At 36.3% G+C, this 7,777-nt stretch overlaps 1 long non-coding RNA gene across 2 annotated transcripts in view; it reads left to right on the forward strand.

Moving 5' to 3' along the window:
* Nucleotides 1–3,445: 3,445 nt before the first annotated feature.
* The window catches only part of LOC148641932 (uncharacterized), a 50,553-nt gene continuing 46,221 nt past the window's right edge, over nucleotides 3,446–7,777 (forward strand). Inside the window, exon 1 of one of the 2 annotated variants that reach the window (XR_015929659.1) lies at nucleotides 3,446–3,824. This is a non-coding gene — a long non-coding RNA (uncharacterized LOC148641932). The remainder of the gene's footprint in view (nucleotides 3,825–7,777) is intronic. The other variant, XR_015929658.1, reaches the window with a different exon arrangement.

Genomic DNA, 7,777 nt, shown 5'->3' on the forward strand with positions numbered 1-7,777 from the left:
TTTCCTAATGGCGTCCTGACCAAGCTGAGTCTGGGGCTTAGAGCCCTTGGCCTCGTCACTCCATTTTAATCTCCTTGTTCCATGTCCTTGTTCCTGTTTTTAATCATTCTGTCTTGGATGGATCCCCTGGTTTTGGATTTTGCACTGCGGATATTCTACATTGGACTGTTTTCTGGACTTGTTTGCCTGCGTTCCCCCCTTGCACCTGGATTCACTGTCGGCACCGCCCCCTGTTCGCTATCCCTTCCGTTTCTAACCGTGTTTTCCCCGTAGCCCTTCTCCAGTCACTTCCAGACTATACCATCTGCACAGGGTCCTAAACTACGCATTGTTACAGTCCTGCTTTACAGAGCGAGAGATTTAACTGCTATTTAGTTTTGAAAGCACCTTATCTTTTCTTTTGGCCTTTTTACAGAGTATTTAAGAGTCAAGTACTTGGTTACAGTCTGGGGTTTTCTGGGTTGTTAGGATGTCTGTCACGCCCGGTACACCTAGAGGGCACTCTACTTCTCTCCTGTTCCTAGTTCCCTGTGATTATTCATGTTTTTCTGGTGTGTCTTGTTGTGTACCCTATTTACTTCCTGCTTCTGGTCTGCTCCTTGCTCAGCATTGAGGTTCGGATGTCCTGAGACCCGCCTAGCACCAGGTCACTCCTGTCCATGGCCTGAGGGCATAGGTTTCTATACAGCATTTCCTGAACAGCTGAGCCCGGGCTTACCCCTGTCTCGCCGCAACGCATAGGGTCTATTTTTGCTCTCCTGCCATTCTACGGTTCGTCCTTTCTGACATCCGTGACAATGTCAGGCTTCTGTGATGTCTTAATTGTAAATTTGTAATAGTGTTACTTGTTTGTTGTATGTTTGTGCTGTTTGTTTGTGTAGTTTAGTGTGTATATTGTTACTCTTAAATATTATTTAACCGAGTGTGCCTGAATTATTACTCTTTTCACCCAAAGCTATGCCATCAAAGAGTTCATGTGCCCCTAACTATATCAACCGCTCAGGTATATTCTTGGTAGAAATCTTTACAAGTTGAGGGTTATGATTATTTAACTTACTTAATGAGTAATCCACTTGGTCATTTCCTGATCTTGTGCATTTTTGTAACCCCTGATGTGTAACTAATTTGTACAGGATAAGTAGTTTATGATTAAGGGTAAATATCTCCTTGATGACCTCCTATTACCTTCTTTTATTTGTAATATTTAATTTCAAAAGTATTACATTTACAGTTTAAACCGTGCAGCTTTCACATCAACAATTTGTAGCTTGTCTGAGATTTTTTGTAGCCTGTCAAAGATCTTTAACTTTTTTGGACCATACTCATTGCAACACCTAACAGAAACAAAACATTTTAATTAGTATTCAACAATTTTAGTAGTAGTAGTATACTATGTAGTAGTAGTGTTCAACAAATCATTTCAAGTGTCACTTGTACAGGTACTTGTAACACATGACAACAACGTTTCAGAAAAATTAAACTTTTAAGAAAATGTAATTATTTGCTAATGTTTGCTTTTTAGGGCTGAAATGGCAATCTTGTGGTTACAGTATGAAATTGGAGACGGATTTAATTTTACTATTCACACAAAAGGTACCCCTTTTTTGACTTCCCAGCCTCTACATTCTCAAAGGGGTGAAAGGGATTTGCAAACACATTTTTGGTATGGTTTAATATCACTACTCTTATATGTTTGTTGTTTATTGTCTTTTTAATATCACTTTGTCATTACAGACTATACTTATAAAATATTATACATAGTGGCTCTTTATAAAGAAATATGCTGTACATAAAAACCTCACTTGCAATTTCTGCTTAAGGGCATCTTTAAAATCCTAAGTATTCTGGAGATTGTAGGTCAACTGGTTTTCACATTCACAGTATTTATTTGCTAACTCATTCATGTTATTAATTTATTATTAATATTATTTTAATATTTAACATATTGTAATTATATCAAATTGATAAAAATCTAAAGTCAAAATAGTATACATATTGTTACAAATGGGAGGTTATGAAACTGGTGAAAATCAGGATTTGACCGAACGGTATAGTAAAAGTAAGTAAAATAATTATTCAGAACCCCCAACTTGTATGTGATTTCTCCAGAACATACCTGAGTGGTTGGTATTATTAGAGGCACATGAATTCTTTGTTCTCTTGTTGAAAAGATTAATAATCCAGGCACACACATTCAACAAATATTTATTAACAATGACAAGACACAAACTACGCTATATACAATAAACATACAACACACAAGTTACTATATGTATAGTATGTGCATACAAGATGTATCCAAGGCTTAATATCCCAATGACGTAGAAAAACCCCCGGACTTCTACTAAATACAAAACTCTTCATGTCTACAGAGGCCACAATGCGAGATAAGCTGTCTTCTAAATGAATGCGATACAACCTTCAGTTAAATCTCTCTCTCTGTACCCCGGATGCCAGAAAATAAATGGTTTTTAAAATAGTATTCTAAAAATGCACCCTAAGCAGGAAAGACATTTCTAACCAGCAGTGTGCCAGCAGCACTGCACATTTGTGGTGGAGGGGAATCTCCATTACCTGTAAAGCACTTTGAGTGGAATGTCCAGAAAAGCACTATATACAGTAAGTGAAAGGAATTATTATCATTGTTAAGCCAGAGCTAATGGATTGTCAATGAGGAGTACAGTAACACACAATATAAGATCACATTAAAGACAAGGAAAAGAAAGAAATCAGGAGAAGAGGGGAGTCAAGAGGAGTTGGAAATGTATAGATTAAATTAAGCAATCATTTCACTAACATCTAATGCACTACAAGTGCCAGTCATAGATCATCTTTGGCCAATGAATCACACAGCCAAATCACACTGCAGTACAACGCAGCCAGTTTATTACAGCAAGGATTTTTGCCGGGCATGCTGAGTGGCTGCATCTGTCCTACAAGCAGAGCAATAGAACACCAACAACTAAATGGTCAAGAAATTCTGAGCTGAAAAAAGCTCAAAATTGCATAAAAGCTAACCTGTCTAAAGGGGTCTGCCTTTCTTACTAACCCCTTTGAAAATAACATATGAGCTTTATACCAAGCCTCAATTTTTATAATTAAATACATGTTATTATTATTCAGTACTACTACTAATACTACTAATAATAATCCTTACAGTTATATAGTGATTTTCTAAACACTGCATTTATATATGATCAATAAAGCATTAAGTACTGAAAACATATTGCATTGTCATTGGGCATAGTCATCAGGACATGTCACAAATCCTTATTATCAATCCTTATTATCAATGTACAGTATATGTGACTGTTTTGTTTTTTCAAAGAAATAATTATTTTTCAATGCATTTTTTTTAGTACTGCTACACCGGTGTCACGACCACCAGGCAGTCAGGACCAACTCTTAAGCGAGCTAATCGGCACCAGCAGCGGGTGATTATTAACAAACGCCGCCGCACGAGTTAAACCACCTGCGCACACTCACCGTGCGGTGTGCACTGCTATTTATAACATCTTCACCTGCTCCCTGCTGCTTGGTATTGAGTCTACTCCTTGAGAGCTCTACCTGGCGGTTTTTCCCCCCCTGGACCTTGTTTATTCTGGATTTTGGATTCCCCTTCTGCCTTTTCGACTTTGCCTCTTGCCTCGGACTGTTTGCTACCGGAGTTCTTCCTGGATTACGATTTGCCTTTCACCTTTTGACGACGACCTTGCCTCTCGTTTTGGATTGTTCGCTTGCCTCATCTATTACCCGTGCCTGCGTCTGCACAGGATCCTTGTATCTTCCCACCAGGGTTTCCTAACAACCGGGTAATGTAAAAGGTGAAATCTTCAATGATATGATCAATCAGTAATGAAGGAAAGTAACAACCTGCTCTTCCTGTGATTCTGTTTTCAGTTTAAATATTTTCCCTGCGGTTAAAAATACAAAGACATTTAACCTTGTTTTTTTCCAAACTTTAACTACAGAAACTACTGATTTTATCTGAAGTCCTGTCATTAGAATTTGCCTTATAATGTACAGGCATGCACTTGTTCCCAGTTTTGTCCCAAGCTAGACTGACGTGCTTTTGTCAACACTTACACCCATATCCAGACATCTCCCATTGTCTTTCATACTTTCTACTTCAAAAAGACAAATCACTAGTGCTTATACAGTGACTGGCTCTGTATCTCTTGCCTCCTCTCCTGCATATTTCTTCAAGCTTGGATTTGCTGCTTGCATCAATGAAAGACTGGATTTTCATTCTGCCACAGAGATGGCTTTTTTTCCAAAAAAGCTTTCCATGTTTCTTTGTCTTGGGAATCCTTAATCAGACCAAGAGGACAAATGGCCTTCTTTCACCCTGTTGTGTCAAACAAATGACAGCAATTTGGGTGTCTGTGTAGCAGAAGTCTTCTTTATTACATACTGTATGCATAAGGGAGCCTAGATCTGGCAGGCCAGACTCAAAGAAGTATTAAAAAGTGTTTTTTTTTTTATACAGTTAAGTCTGTAAAACTTGTCCATAAAAGGGAGTAGACATTGGCTGTGCACATGAAGAAGCAGTTAAGCAAGTTCCTCATTGTTTTTGTAACACTGCCATGAACATGGCAGTTATGCCTTGTGATTACAACAGACATGACAGTTCAGCATATACTGTACATACAAAAGTGGAACTACATGCTTTCACAACTACTGGAGTGGAAAGTTTCAACACAAAAGCGTTTTAAGATATGAAAGACTTATACCTGAATTAATAATTCCCTCAACCCTCAGACCATTTTCTGAGCCAAATGGCAAACATATGATCATCCTGTGAACATGATATAGAAGTTTATGAGCTGTGGGGTTTTTAACCCACCAAATACAGCACATACAGGCCATATTGTGTGTTGAAACCTGGTTTTGAGAGTGTGAATAGGAGTGCTCAAAGCAGATTAATTGTCAGATTTCTGAAAATGTTTCTAAAGCTGGGGAACACATCTGAATTATACTCACCCATCAGTTAACCAATTAATGTGTTGTGTTAAGGGTAGCCTGCTTTTTTTTTTAAAAAAAGTTACCTTTCTTCTCCATATGATTTCTTTCAATAACTTAACAAATTAGCATTTTTAGAAATCCATGAGTGAGTAGTGACAGTACTCATAAACCTTGCTTAACTGTGGCTCTTCAGGAACAGAGCTGTAGTTAAAAGAATCTTTATTCAGTCACTGTAACTGTCAACATCAGAAGTCTAAATCGCTAAAGCATAGTTCAACCAGTGGTTTTTCCTCTGATCTTTTTTTGTGACGTGAATAAGATTTGAAGTACAACATCTTGAGAGTACATGAGGAAATACCTTTTAGAATATTCTTGGGTATTTTTATACTTTACAATGGTTAGGAACACAGGACTCCAAATAACACCATCTTTCCACATCTAAGACTAGAAATAAAGTAGAAAATGCCGCACAATACAGACTGCATCAGAAGCAAATTTATTAAATTCATGCTGTTAAATAGAGGAAAACAACTTTACATTGTTTAAGCAAGTATAGGTAACCCCTAGATTCCCTAATCTGAAACAAATCATCACATTTTTTTAAATAATTAATAACCGTTCTTTCCTAAACAAGAAGACACGAACCTAAACAAAAAAGTAAGATATTGTTTAGACAGAAAGAGGGTTAATTTTAACATAATTGTGAAGAGATCACTCAAAAGAACAATGATGGAAAAACACAGAAGATTTACTTTTCACTTAGGGGAAATGTTATCAGTTTTATTCTTGTCCTGTTTCAGTGACTGACATTCAGTGTATGTACTCTCCATCTGCAAGGAGAATTTGATAGAATAAAGTTCAATTCTTTCTCATTGGTCTTTATTTACTTTATCTGTTGTCAGAGGTTGATATGCTAAGAGACAACCTAAAAATTTTAACTTCACCTTAGAATAATAATGAAATATTGAAATTTGTTTTTCATCTTATCGATTTGAGTATTTAGAAATAGATGATTTAATAATGACAGTACCCATAAACCCTGCTGAACTGTGGATCTTTAGGAACTAATCTAGATAAATGAATCTGTATTTAGTCTTTCTGTAACTGTCTGTATTAGAAATAGTTCTGTAGCTTTGTTCAGGTGGTCTGCTCTATCATTAATAATAAGGGAGTTATTTTCTATTTTCTAATTAGTTATCAGGTGATAACTAAACTCGACAATATGACACTTGACAGACAGAGTTTGTCTTTGTGTTCATCGAGAAATGCTCCATTTTCTTTTCCAGTCTTAACACATGAGGAATCCCAGCAATGGCAACTAGTAGAGTAGAGCATTAATTAATGTAAAGCTGGGATCTCGTCTGGGGATGTTTACTGGCAATAATGACTTGTTGGCAAAGTGCCTGTTGTAATAGGAGTGGACAAAATGATGTGTTGTTGCAGAAAAGGCTAGAGGAGCTGTTTGGATTTATCTTCACATGGTTGTTTCGCTCCTCATCTCTGATTTGACTTGGTTTGCTTAAGGACAAGTGGATGATGGAGGTGCATATCGACTGAGTTTCTGAAATGACATTGCAGTATTTTGTGTTCTCCTTCATGTTTTCCAATTTAGAACTAGCTAGGATAGAAAAGTATTATCTTGTTGTTTTCATCTTTGCTTTTGCTGTGGGTTATTAAAACATTGGATTTGTTGAATTCATTTTCAGGTTAATAGAAGTACATTTGTCATGCTTTTAAAGAAGTAATGAAATGATTGCAAAAATCTCAATTTTCTGAGGGGCTATGGTTTTATTAGAGTTTTCTTTATCATATAAATCCTGTGTTCCTCAGCTGGGAGTATTGGAAAATGTATATATCCATTATTATCTCTGGTTGTTCTTATAGTCAGTCTGTCTTTTAAAGCAACATCAGAAGTACCTATGTATTTTATGGCATATTTGTTATATAAATTATGTATATTTTTTGACAGAAGGAATTTGAATCTTGTAATTACTTATTTTTTTGGGAATTCTTAAGGGGGCGTCAACAGCAAAGGGTGCTTCAAATATATAACCTTGTTGCATTGTTCCATTGAAAGCTATAACTTCATCAATAACAAAATTGTTTGCCATAGAAATGTTTAAAAATGTATTTACATATTCCTGCCCTTTTGTGGTTCCAGCATTGCAGACATAAAACCCAACCTCTATTCTTTTATTGCTAGGTAAATTAGAAAATAACTCCCTTATTATTATTGATAGAGCAGATGCATTTAACTCGGGTAAAAGAAATTCTCCATTTAAAAAGCAACTATGACCATTGATCTCTATGTTCAACTCTTCAGCACTTGAAATGATACTTTGGACAGAATCTCTTGGAATGGGTTCACGATCCCAATTAATACCCTTATCAATTCTGTAATTAAAAAAACTCCATTGTCCTTCTGTATAAATTGCTGGAATGTTTGTGGTGCTTTCTAATCTCTGTAAGAAAAATTTAATCAACAAATCACTCTTGAAAAGGTCATCAATATTCACAATCGGGTGTAGGGTAATACGTGGTTCTTTACCATAGGCAAAAATGTTTGCATTTCTCATCTTTTCAATTACTGCTCGGATGTATGCTGTCCCTTCAGTATCGTTTATATAAATCTGTGGGAAATTCAGTTCCACCCGCTGATATGGATGTTCCCTTCCTTTAAAAATATCAATCAGCTTCTTAGCGAGATTATCCTTGCTATTTCCACCAACTCTGAATCCATTACTGTTAGAACTAGTTTCAGAACAAATGAAAACTTTCACATGCTCAGCTTCTCTAATTTTGTTGAAATTCA

The sequence above is a fragment of the Lepisosteus platostomus genome, chromosome 23, assembly GCF_059453375.1.
Source record: "Lepisosteus platostomus isolate fLepPlt1 chromosome 23, fLepPlt1.hap1, whole genome shotgun sequence".
Classification (NCBI taxonomy): domain Eukaryota; kingdom Metazoa; phylum Chordata; class Actinopteri; order Semionotiformes; family Lepisosteidae; genus Lepisosteus; species Lepisosteus platostomus.